This window comes from Pimephales promelas, chromosome 16 (assembly GCF_988280905.1).
Source record: "Pimephales promelas chromosome 16, fPimPro1.hap1.1, whole genome shotgun sequence".
Classification (NCBI taxonomy): domain Eukaryota; kingdom Metazoa; phylum Chordata; class Actinopteri; order Cypriniformes; family Leuciscidae; genus Pimephales; species Pimephales promelas.
The window spans coordinates 24,212,907-24,225,299 of NC_142784.1; the positions used below are offsets into that span (position 1 = coordinate 24,212,907).

The 12,393-nt window shown below is 38.1% G+C and overlaps 1 protein-coding gene across 3 annotated transcripts in view; it reads right to left on the bottom strand.

The window, feature by feature from the left end:
• The window catches only part of tpst1 (tyrosylprotein sulfotransferase 1), a 39,478-nt gene extending 36,227 nt beyond the window's left edge, over positions 1-3,251 (bottom strand). For all 3 annotated transcript variants that reach the window (XM_089121275.1, XM_089121274.1, XM_089121273.1), the window contains exon 1: positions 2,867-3,251. The gene's annotated coding sequence lies outside the window, so the exon portion shown is untranslated. The remainder of the gene's footprint in view (positions 1-2,866) is intronic.
• Between the last annotated feature and the right edge of the window lie 9,142 nt (positions 3,252-12,393).

Below are 12,393 nucleotides of genomic sequence, written 5' to 3' on the forward strand. Positions count from 1 at the left end.
TATATTTTTTTGTATTTTATTTGTTCTACACATAATACTAGTATATCATTTTGATGTTTATTCCTCATCAGCCACAACATAAAAAATAATTTATTATTGGCTTATAGGTTTCACTCACAAATATCGGTGGCAGTGCATGCATCCCTACATTTTTTCCCTTAAAAAACAAAATTTGATGTTTAGAAAGCCTGAGAAAAGTGTTTTACACACTAAAGAAGGTCTATCAGTTCAGACATGAGAAAAGATCAAAGTGAGTGATATTCCCTTTCATACAGCACTGATCCTTTCTAAGGAGATTCAGTCTGGACCACTTGAACAAAACCCTTCAGAAAATAAACCTCTGAATATTAAATTCAGCACCAATGAATGAGCAACAGAGGATGTCATTTTAGATATGAAGGCTTTCTGTACAAAGAGCGAGGAGAGAATGGGAACATTTGATGAAAAAAAGTGCCCCATGAGCAGATCCACGCTATCATTCTTGAATTTGACATCCGTGTGTTGATGGCATTTCTGAGCGATTATAAAAGACACAAAAGGAGGGATCCGGTCATGTGTCAACCATTCCTTAACAATCAATCACATGCATGCAACCACTTTCTACCTGCTGTCTCACCTGTTAATGCAATTATGCAACCATTTCAGTTTCCATAAAAAGCACTAATTAGAAATGTCAGTTTTAGGTATAGTACAAATGCACAATTTAATCTCGATAAATTAATATTAGTTTTTTTTTTTATATCATTTAGTATTGGTATTATTATTTAGATTATTTTTGTTCGCCATTATTTTTGTTACCACTAATGGTAGTTAGGCTCTTCATTAAATCTAATCTTTAAAAACAGTAATAATTATTTTTGTATAGTAGAGAATTTTAATAACAGCCATAGCATCAAATTATCCACTTATTTGGTATCAGAATTGTAACATCTGCAAATCCCTAAAATAAAGGAAATCCAAAGATGTTTCACTGAAACTTGCTGGCCATTGGTTAAACCTGATTCTTCAGTCAAGGATGGGACACAGAGTGGCATTATGCCACTCGCTAATCTCTGATGGTCTTATTATTTCTAACAACCTCTGACCCAAAGTCATTCTGTAGAAAGCCTTTTAAGATCACATTACTTCATCCACATGTTGAGAGCAATATTCTACATTTCGAGAGAAGCTTTTAGGTTCTTGAATGAGCTTGAATAAATCGTGCGATACCATTTTGCAGCACATGTGAAATGATCTATGACAATGTCGACTTAAGAACCAAGGGGCCTAATCTAATATTCATATGTGTATACCATCTAGAATGTTTCATCTAAGATGCCCAAAGTGCGGTGTTGCACTGCTAAATCTGATCTTAAGTGGATATTCAATCAACTCACAAGCACAAAAAAGTAATTTCTCTGTAGTTCAGAATTGGCTGACAATCTCGAAGTAAAAACATCTCAATCCCCACTGCCTTCTAGTGGCTGGGTCAGAACTACAAAAGAAACTACAAAACTACAAAATTAATCAAGATTAAAAATAGGGTCCGTCAATGTGGCCGTGAATGTAGGTTTTAGCCTCTAAAAAAAGGACAAAAAGCCACAGGAGAAAACTTTCTGCTCCCATGCATGTTGAAAGTCCATATTTCAGGTCTCTGTACATAATCATGATTGCACAAAATGCAAGGACAGATCAATACACAAGTGTTGTGCTTGTTAGTTGAAACCACAAGAGAAGTTAGTGTCACAGCAGAAGTGTTATCAGAAAAAGACTGTCCATCAAACAGATATCAGTTGTTTAAGCAGACAGGGAACACTAGTACAATCCTAATCTAATGCTGAATTCTTGATAAAAGTAATTAACTGAAACGTTAAGCCTTTTCAGCCTAAACAACTGAAATAAATATATTAAACAAATAAAAATACAATACTTTTCAAAAGTCTATGAGACTAGTCAACTTTAGGGATCTCACAGATTTACAGACGTGATATGTCTAAAACTCAGTCGAGAACCCAGTGAAAAGTCAATTAAACAGAGACATAAACACACACACACACACACATATAGAGAGAGAGAGAGAGAGAGAGAGAGAGAGAGAGAGAGAGAGAGAGAGAGAGAGAGAGAGAGAGAGAGAGAGAGAGAGAGACCTGGATTTATGTGCCATACATTACATCTAACGGTCAGTACATCAGGTTCTCCCTCAGGTCTGACAAGAAATCACTCAGTCAGTGGTCATTCTCTTTGGAATAATGTTTGGCCAAAGCACAAGCTAATTTCAATGAAAGGTATTTCTATTGTCCAAAATAATCTTTTGAATCTCAAGGGGGCTGTCTGGCCATAATCTATGAATTTGGCTGCCAGTGACTGCCAGCCATAAGACTTCAAACAGCTCTATTCAATAAGGCCTAAAGAGAACATGAGAACATATTAAATTGTCACACTTATAACATATTCTTCTTGTTAATGACAAAAAAAAAAAAAAAAAAAAATCAGTGAAAGAGGCTATATAAAAAACACTATAAAATATCGTGTCTAACTACTATAGCCGCATTATATATAGCCTATTTTGCTTTTATTTTCTTTTGACATCCACATGCACAACATCATCGGGGTGTTACAGACTAAACAGATGAATGACAGCTGGACTGTCGTCCTATACAGTTCAATTCATACACCGGCACGTGCCAAGTCCGCATCATTTTCCCCCAATTCAAAACATACGAGAGGCAAAACCATTTTTTTAACTCAAAACTTAAGGCGGTCTACAATTAGGAAAAAGAGGCCGAATGAAAGTAGGCTAGATTGATGTGCGGTTAGTACGGGTGTTGTTGTAAATACATTGTAACGCTGCAACACTGACTTTGGGGTTATATTTAAAGAAACGTACCTGGTTTGGTAGATCCGTCACAATAGACGATTACTGGGTTACACAAGAACTCTTTGTAGTCGGGGACCAATGCACAGACGAGCCATTCGCTTAAGCTGTTCCATTCACCGCTTAAAAATGCGACACTCTGGACGTCTCGACGCTGCACTCACCACAACTGTATCACATCGAAAGCTCGTCACCTTTACTGGGTTGCCAGATGCCCATTATATCGCTTTAACTTCACACAGAGATATTTATTTGTTCACTATCTCAAACAACCACGACCTGATTTTCGTTGGATTTTACTAATATAAAAATGATACGATTAATTGGAATGTATGATTTTATATATATAAATTACTGAGAGTGGTAAATCTCCTCCCCGCATATACCACTGTCCTTCGTGAGGAGCTTTTATATCATAGGCAACACGATTACTGGATCCCTGTCTGAAGAAAAAAAATAATAATAGCAACACTCTGATTGGCCTAGGGTCGATTTGACGTGAGTGTTTCTACGTCTGCTATAGGTTAATGCGCTCCGCTTGCTTTAACCCCGCCCTCTTTGGTTGTGTTTTGCAAGGGAGCACCGTGGTGCTACGAGGTTCTTAAAGGGAAAGCGCATATGAAAAGGTATATTGTGCTGATGAACTAAAGACTGTGGTTTACTTAATTTTTTTCTGTCTGAAAAGTCGATATAGCAGTAAATATCGCTGACATTAACAGAGTAAAATACTAAACACTTTAAATAATTTGTAGCCTAGTTATAGAAACTACAATTTTAAAAAAATGTGTCTTTTATTTTAGAATTCGCCTATATATTTTTTTTCGAATAAACAAATTTGAACTGAAATAAAAGTTTAAAAGTTGCTCAAAAGTTACTGTTAATTATTACACTCTAAAAAATGCTGGGTTGTTTTAACCCAACTTTGGGTCAAATATGGACTAACCCAGCCGTTGGGTTAAATTTTTACATAACATTTTTAACCCAACATTTCGGGTTTGTCCATATTTGACCCAAAATTGGGTTAAAACAACCCAGCATTTTTTAGAGTGTACTCCCTGAGCACCACTACATTTGCATAAGATCGAATTTCCTATTTCTGAGCCCTTTTCCAAGTTGTAAGTCCAGCTTCAGGTGACATTTTATTCCACTGACCCTTGTAGAAATTTGGAAAATCGACTTCCCAAATTGAAAACTGGTTGAAACGCATGCAGCATTACTGGCAAAATAAGCTTCATGCAGAATAAGTTGAATTTGACAGCCATTACTGCACTAATAGACCATAACGTGAAAACAGAGCACTCAGCTTCTCCAGAGCCAAGATATTTTGAGCCCCTAAAAGCTTCCATCACTATAGTTTCTCAGCCCATGTTTCATGTTTCCTATGCGGTGGTCAAATGCGCTAGATGTGAAGCTGACATTCTTCAAAATAGGAACGTTTTTTTTTTTTTTTTTTTTTACATATTCAGCGGAAAGATCTCTTTAAACAGAGGCTCTTCAAAGGGAGATGTGTACCTGTGATCGTAACTGATATCTTGTATTGGTAATAAACTATAGACAAAGTCAGATCTGGGTCACTTCAAAGGACTCGTAAACCGGTATCCAAAAAGCACAGATGATCATTAGATCCCTCAACTTGGAATTTACAAGCTTAATTATGATTTTTTCTTATGTTCACTTCAGTAGGAAGCTCTCAACAGTTTGGCGTTTTGTGAAAAATCATTCTCACCATCCTTTTCAGTGAGATGACAATCAAACAAAAGTCACATTCCCTCTGGGGGCCATTTTTCCTGGTCTGAAGCTCCGGCTATTCAAATATCATCTGTGAAATATGACAAAAATACGGCCGCTATATAATGACTAACAAGCAGGTGGGTCAGAAACGGCATATTTAACAATACGTCCCCGGAGAGAGGAATGGATGGTGCTGAGAAAGCACACCAAAGTGTGGGAACAGATGGGTCCTGAGAGAATGGCAGGAAATCACAGCCTGTATGGTGCAACATAGTGTATCGCCGTGCGGGCCTGTTCAAATCTGCAGTGGGACAGGCTCCGGGGCAGAAAAAAATGGCCACCCCCAAGTGTGAACTCATCTGTGCATTTTGCTTCATGTGGTTGCTTGCATAAACACTCGCTGCATTCTAAACACATACAGCTTTGATGGAATGAATCTTTGCACTAGAGAAAGACACTGAATCCCCTGGATGTTCAAATGTGATGTAATTTGCACATAAACTGAAAGCTGTCTTGAATTAGCATTGCTAAATAAACATTGGAGGATTGAATAAATAAAAATAATGGCTTGCTGTCATCTACCACAGAAACTAATTGTCTAATTAAAATTGAGGGATACGTTTGAATGAATTTTAATATATATTTTTTAAGTTAATTAAACTACTTTCTGTGGTTATTGACATCATGCAACCAATCAGCCCGTTCTCATCCCAAGGCGTCATCTAACTGACGCTTTAGGCACCCTTTAGCGTCAGTTAGATGACGCTTTCCTAGTGGTCTAACCCTACCCCAGACCTAAACCTACCCGCGTCATCTAAATGACGCTAAAGGTAAAGCGTCAGTTGGATGACGCCCTAGGATAGCGTCATCTAACTGATGCTAAAGGGTGCCTAAGGGCCTGTTCACATAGGCCCATCGCGTCTTTTGCGTGCTCAAGTTCGTTATTTCAAATGTAGGCGTGCGCGGTAAGCGCGCTCATAATGGAAGCGACGCGGTCGCGGTTCGTTGCGCTCGTTTTATCCAAGCGCTTCCGCGCCGCACCAAGATAAAAACATCTCAACTTTTCAGAGTGCCGCAAGCGCACCATAAGCGCACAGTAGGTCACGTGACAAGAACCAACTGGAGAACAACCGCCCTAGCGCTTTGGAAAAAGGAGAATCCAGCGCACACAGCGTTTTCTACACGTTTTAGGCGCTATATGTGAATCCGGCTTAAAGCATCTGATGTTGAAGCATAGTCAAAATTGTCAGTTAGATGACGCCTAGGGATGAGAATGCGTTGAACCAATGTGGCCAGTAATAAAGCAGTGGTTCTCATTAGTGGTAACATAGTTTCATTTCCATGATATTTTCCGACCATATAATGAAAATCAATGGCAAACAAAAAAAATTTTTAAGTTACATTCTTCAAAATATCTCCTTTTGTGTTCTACAGAAGAAAGAAGGTCAAACAGGTTTGGAAAGGTATTAGGGTGAGTAATTGATGACCGAATTATTAGATTGGGGGGTACTATTCCATTACAAATAATTTATTAATGTAAAAACTTTTAAGTCATGTGGCCACCCTGGTTGAGAACCACTGTTAAAGTTCCCTTAAAAAGGAAAATTCTATCATTAGTTACTCACCCTCATGTTGTTTCAAACCTGCATGATTTTCTTTCTTTGGTGAAACACAAAAGAAGTTTTCGTTTTGTCCATGAAATAAAAGTCAGTGTGGTCCATACCATTGTATGGGTAAAACAGTTGAAATCTTCTATTCTACAATATATCTTCTATGTTCCACAGAACAAAATTAGGTCATGCAGGTTTGGATGTGAACTATCCCTTTAATTTCCAGAACCTCAAAATAATCTTTAAAAAGTTTTTGAGCTCTATTTAAAGTTTCCGACTTGACCATTAAATCTAAATTACTGTGCTAGCTGTTGTCAGAGAAACACAAACACTGACTGGGGCTTATAAGATGAATCACATCGCCGCACAGCTTTTCTGTCAGGTCTGATCTTAGCAGGAGTGGTTAGAATCCACAGTCCCATTCAGATCCACAGTCTTACCAAGTTTAAAAGCACAAGCACACAACCTCATTCTTAAAGAAAAGGACCATGTGTCTGCAGACCAACAAGAAGCCACAGATTTTGAGAAGTACATTGTGTAAAACGTTTAGATTATTTGCCCTGTAATTTCTGAAACAAAAGATTGGATGTGGATGAATGTGCATGCGTGAGCTCTCGGTTCTTGTCCTCCTCTCCTGCAATCAAATTCTTAATCAGTCACACAGTGTCTGGCTTGATTAGGCGAAAGCCTTCAACCTCTGCCAAAAACAGAAAATTGGGGGACAAGGGGTGGGGGGTGATGAAGTGCTTGGCCTAGATAATGCGCCTGTTCATACTCAAGGTTACCCAGAATAAAAAAAAAAATATATATATATAAAAAAACAGTTCTCTATTTTACACCAATTTTTGATTAAACTGTCTCAGTTTGAGAGTAGAAGTTTGTACAAATTCATGGCCTAATGTACACCGATTTGTCTTTGAACATTTGCAAATCCGTGAGCATTAATGTATGGTAACTACAAATTCTGTTATGACTGCTTCCACTTTTCTGGGAAGGCATTCCAGTATAGACGCTGGAACGCGGATGCTGGGATTTGCTGCCATTTAGACATAAAAATATCAGTGAGGTCAAGCTCTGATGTTGAGCGACAGGGTCTGGTTAGCAGTCTGCATTTCAATTCATCCCAGAAGTGCATATGGTTCAGGTTGGAGTTTTGGGAAGTTTTTCCTCCAGATTCTGTGCGTTTTTATTTTACGCTTGTTTAAATCTGTTCATTTCAACCAAAATAAAAGTTGTAAACCTGTTTCATTATCCCTCCCACACTAAAATGAGTGCAAATTTAAAATGTGATGTATATAACAACAATATACATCAATATTAATTGTTTTAAGCACAGTAAGCATAAATATACATTTTTTTTTAAATATTTTTGAAAGAAGTCTGTTATACTGTGATTATTACAAAGAAGTGGTTTCTATTTTCTATATAATATTTTAACTTATTCCTGTATAACTGAAGTTTCAGCATCCTTATTCCTCCTGTCTTCAGTGTCACATGATCCTTCAGAAATCATTCTAATATGCTGATTTGCTGCTTAAGAAATATTTCTTATTATTATCAATGCTGTGCATGTATAGAAATGTTTTGTGACTGAAAAAATAAACTTTTTTAACTTATTGACCCCAAACTTTTAAACAGTAATTGTAAAGATACTAAACAGTGTGGAACTGAAAGGGCTGTCCACATACTTTTGATATTATAGTGTAGAAGAAAAAAAAACAACAACAATGTGCTGCCTTGCTGCTAAATATGGTCCCATAACTGTTTTTAAAGCACTTATACCAGTTTATTAAAAAGAAAAAGAAAAAAAACAAAGAAAAAAAACAAAAAACGGCTGCATCTATTGCTCTAACACAATTTAGCAGTGATGTCCAGCTGGCCTGACTGTAAGCTAGTCTTTAGCTTGTGTATGGCTCAGTTGTGAATGTTATATGCACTGAATTAGCAGGCTTGTCCCAGCAGTTTAATTGAGGTGAATTGGGCTTGGCAGGGAGCCTGGTCTGATTTTTAACTAAGCTGATTTTCATTGGCCAATGTTTAGGGTTATGATCCTGAGGCAGATGGTACTGTACATCTAGTGGGAATTAGAGTTAAAGGAACATAGCCATAGACAGTTACAATGAATACAAACAAGCTTATGTTGCGGATTCCTTGAGTGAGAGCTGTTAGCAGGAGCTGTGTTTCTTAAGTAAAAGATACCGCTTACATTGCTGTTGTGTCATCAGGGCTTACTTACATGCTTTCACAGCTGGAATGATTTAGTCAGGGTCAATAGGTGGGACTGCACTGTAAACAAACTGTTGATAAAAGTTAGTTAAAAAAACAAGGCAACTTGATATTTCTGCATTCTTGTAGAGCATAAAGTAGAGTAGAGCATGGTGCCAAGGTGCAATTCCCAGGTAATGGAGGAAGAATTTATACATTTTATGCAGCAAGGATGCATTAAATTGATCAAAAGTGACAGTAAAAACATTAATAATGTTACAAAAGACTATTTCAAACAGATTTACCTTACTGAACCTTATTCATAAAAAAAACCCTGAAAAATGGTAACTCAAATCAGCATATTATAATGATTCCTGAAGGATCATGTATGTAACACTGAAGACTGGAGTAAGTTCACCTTTGCCATTTCAAAATATATTGAAATAAAATAGTTATTTTAAATTGCAATTAAATTTCCCAATATTTATGTTTTAATGCAACAAAAAAATGCAGTCTTGGTGAGCATAAATAAAGACTTTAAAAAAAAAAATCTTTCCAAACCCAAACTTTTGAACAGTATTGTTAGCAGACAGACGTTAGTGAGAGAGTTGATGTTTAGATGTGCTTGTGGTGTCAAATAACAGTTAACATTTTGGGAGACAATCTTCAACAGACTGGACTCTCATTATTGACTTGTCCCATTGACGACCACTGTATAATTCACAAGCAACCGCAAAGCAAAGATATTAGCAATAGTTCAACAGAGACACGAATTAAGCTCAACCACAAACGCCTAAGCTGACACGTATAAACATCACTACACAACCAATAAATAATGTGATCGGTGACAAAAACAGCAACATCAATAACAGCATAAGTCATCAAAATACAAAAGCCTTCAACCTATAATCTATGTGTTGCAATGCATGCTGTAGCTCACAAACAAGAAGTTGTTTATTAGGATAGTTGGAACAACATTCTGGGAAATATTGCTAGTCTAACATGTCCTTAATGTAGATTCAAAGTAATAATGAATGTAATAATAAAAAAATGTAATAGCTTTTTTTAGTGTGTAAAAAAAGTCCTATGAACCGGCAGATTGTCCTTCCTAATTTATCGCTCTAAAGCATTTAGTTTTCTGATGCCTTTAAGGGATTTAGCTTTTACCGGGAGCAGGAGCAGAGACTGGGCTCTCTAAGTGGGGGGTTAGTGGGACGGCGCATGCCGGACACGGCTGCAGGAAACGGCTGTATCCGGCCCACACGGCCAACTATGTGCGCAAAGGAGAAGAAAATTGGTCCTTCATTTGTTTAACATTCAGTCAGGCAGAAAAGTGAACAAATATCCCTGCTGAGGTCACTGCCACTAAGCACACACTGTACAGTGTCTGCTGATATGTTAATGTTTAGCAGGAGTTAATTGGGCTGAAATGAGTTGTCTGACAAAATTATGACCATGGAAAAGGACGTTTCATTGTTCCTTTTCACATTGAGTCTTCACCAACACATATAATGAGATCACAGCATGCAGGACCGGAAGACGTCGAAGAATCTTGCATTATTCAGCTTGTGTGGTAACACTACCTCACTGCATGACCATATATCTTAACCAGTAGAGGCGGTGGAACATATCTGAGGGTCAGGAGACCCGTGGCCTTACTACTGCATTGTGCATTCCACTGGGTCCTTCTGAAACTGAGAGGGCGTCCTTTCAAGAGGCATCCAGACACGGGACCTCTGACCTCCTTATACTTCTGCAGGGTTTGAGGCAATAGACCAAAGATTTAGATGAAGGTTTCATGTTACCAAAAAGGAGGAACATTTGCACGTGACCAGGACTTCCTGACTGTTCTCTGAAACCCTTCTCTGCATATTAACTGTTTCGGAGTCTCACACAAATTATTTCCAGTTACAAGGTGTATAGCAGTGGCGGGCCGTGCATTTCACACATAGGCCTTCTGTCCAACCTGAATCAATAACTTTTAATAGTGTATCAGCACAAAGCAGTTACACCGGCAGTTATTGGATTAATGCGGTGACTCTACCATCTGAAAGTTTCAACAGAAATCGAAACTCAGACCCATGAGACTCATTTTTTTTCAGTCTTCAACTGTCAAATGTTGGTGAGCTCTTGCAAATTGTAGCCTCTTTTTCCTATTTGTAGTGGAGATGAGTGGTACCCGGTGGAGTCTTCTGCTGTTGTAGCCCATCCGCCTCAAGGTTGTGCGTGTTGTGGCTTCACAAATGCTTTTCTGCATACCTCGGTTGTAACGAGTGGTTATTTCAATCAAAGTTCCTCTTCTATCAGCTTGAATCAGTCGGCCCATTCTTCTCTGACCTCTAGCATCAACAAGGTATTTTTGCCCTCAGGACTGCCGCATGCTGGATGTTTTTCCCTTTTCATGCCATTCTTTATAAACCCTAGAAATGTTTGGGTGTGGAAATCCCAGTAACTGAGCAGATTGTGAAATCCTCAGACCGGCCCGTCTGGCACCAACAACCATGCCACGCTCAAAATTGCTTAAATCACTTTTCTTTCCCATTCTGACATTCAGTTTGGAGTTCAGGAGATTGTCGTGACCAGGACCACACCCCCTAAATGCACTGAAGCAACTGCCGTGAGATTGGTTGACTAGATAATTGCATTCATGAGAAATTGAACAGGTGTTTCTAATAATCCTTTAGGTGTATGTAGCCTAATAAATGTTATAATAATGATGATAATTATTATTATTATTTGCGAACACAGACCCCAAATACACAGCATCTTCTAAATCGGGTGATTGCAAATGCCATAAACTGTTTCCATTGCAGTTTTGCGAAATATTCCTTTTTCGAATTCCTGAAAAAACTCCTTATGCGAACATAACTTTTTTGCTATAAACGAGAGATTTTGCGAAATAGACATGTTTCCATTGTGCGTATTTCAATTTGCGTAAGGGTAATGGCAACGCGGCTATGGGGAAAAATTACTATTGTAGCCAAATGGTTTAGTTATGACATCTACCAACGGGGACTAAAAGGTCATGTTAACCAGCCAAATCCAAACCCCTACCCCTTGGTTTGAACATCAAAATTAGTTTGATTTTATTTTCTTGAAAACACATTAATGGGCACATTTAATTCAACTATACAGTACACATTTCCATTTAAAACTGCAGCTCAAGCCTGTGAAGGATGCCAGCGCAGAAATAGTAAATCAGTGAGGCTGACAGAGAAACCAACAACGGATATTCTCTGCGGCTCACAGTTCATAAAAAGATTTGGTGACCTTAGGTCTTGCAGAATAGACTCTCTGCTGCATAGTCAAATAAAGCCTTACTTGTTATAGAGCAAATAAACGCCAAGTCTGGTTCATTAAAGTGAGCAGAGCTACAGTAATTCAAAGCTAATACCACAGCTGGCAAGAGAGCGGCTGCCAAGGCCTCAAGAGATATTCTTCATCTCCTTTCTTCAGTGCATCTCAAACAGCATCCTCGTCATCCACCCACCATCCAGCACTTTGTTTAAGCATCTCTTGATGCAATGACGAAATACTGTATGGTGGGGTGTTATTTTGACACTGTTTCATTGTTCAAAAACTATTGTTGAAAAAAAAAAAAAAAACAAATCTCATAAGCAACCTACATGTGAATTTATATCCTTCTTTTAAGTTTGGTCATGGTCAGGACAAAGTCTGCTAATCTGACATTTAAAGAGGTCTGGGTTCAGTGCAAGTTAAGCTCAATTGACAAAATTTGTGGAATAAGGTGAAAAACTGCTCTGATGTAGTGAGGAAATGGTTGTAGTTCAGACCAAGGGGAAGTAAATAGTAAATATCACATGCTGCAAACACACTCTGTATTTAGCTAATGAAAAGCAACATATCTGCTCATTAATAAGGTTTGACGCTTAATTGTCTGTCTTCCTCAATTTATGAACGACCGAAGGATTCAATTCATTGCTTCGGCTGATGCCTGTGTGGCGAAATATGAGACCAATCAAGGGCCGAGGG